The following is a 776-nucleotide window of genomic DNA, read 5'->3' on the forward strand; positions in this document are numbered from 1 at the left end:
CAAGGCAGCCACCGCCACGATGCCCAGGCGACGAGATAAAAGTGTGCGTGTGTGTGTGAGTATAAATGAAATTTTCGGGTTACTCGACCGGGAGGCTGTGTGCAGTCCAGAGGATGGAAGGCGTAGTGCTAGCCTAGCAGCTGGCATGTGTCGGCTCCCCGGTAGCAAATGGCCAAAGGTTGCAATGTTCAAACAACCCTGGCGAAGATAGAGCAGATGAAGCGAGTCCTCTTTGGATAGCAGACAGGTCCCAGGAATGGAGCAGAGCGGCTCCCCTAGTTAGATCACCGTCCAGCGCAGCCCGATGACTTCTGACTAGCCTCCACAACTCTAGTCGGCTAGCTAACACACTAGCACTGGATGCTAAATGCACTTAGCTAGCTAGCGGCGACACTGGCTATGGGGCATAAACAAAATAATCGGCATACTAAAACAAAGCCCACCAGCAAGCATACGACCGCGGGCCAATCGCAACACTCCTGACCTCAAATGCGGGCCTAGTACACGGGCTGTGTATAAAGTCTCCGCGAAACGGGTACTTAGACGGAGCAGCAGAAAAATGGCCCTCTCTCTTCGTCGTACTCACTCGGGCTGCCTAACTCCTCCCTCTCCGTGAGGAGATGGACCGTTGCGAAGCTCGTGATTTCGCGGGCATAACAACTCCACACCACATCATTGGCTAATAACAAAATTCAAATAAAAATACAAAGAGCAAATACATTCCATTGGTTCACATGTTTCGAAACCCACAAGAACATAGGAAATGTGCAAGACAC

Source organism: Lampris incognitus, unplaced genomic scaffold (assembly GCF_029633865.1).
Source record: "Lampris incognitus isolate fLamInc1 unplaced genomic scaffold, fLamInc1.hap2 scaffold_83, whole genome shotgun sequence".
Taxonomy (NCBI): domain Eukaryota; kingdom Metazoa; phylum Chordata; class Actinopteri; order Lampriformes; family Lampridae; genus Lampris; species Lampris incognitus.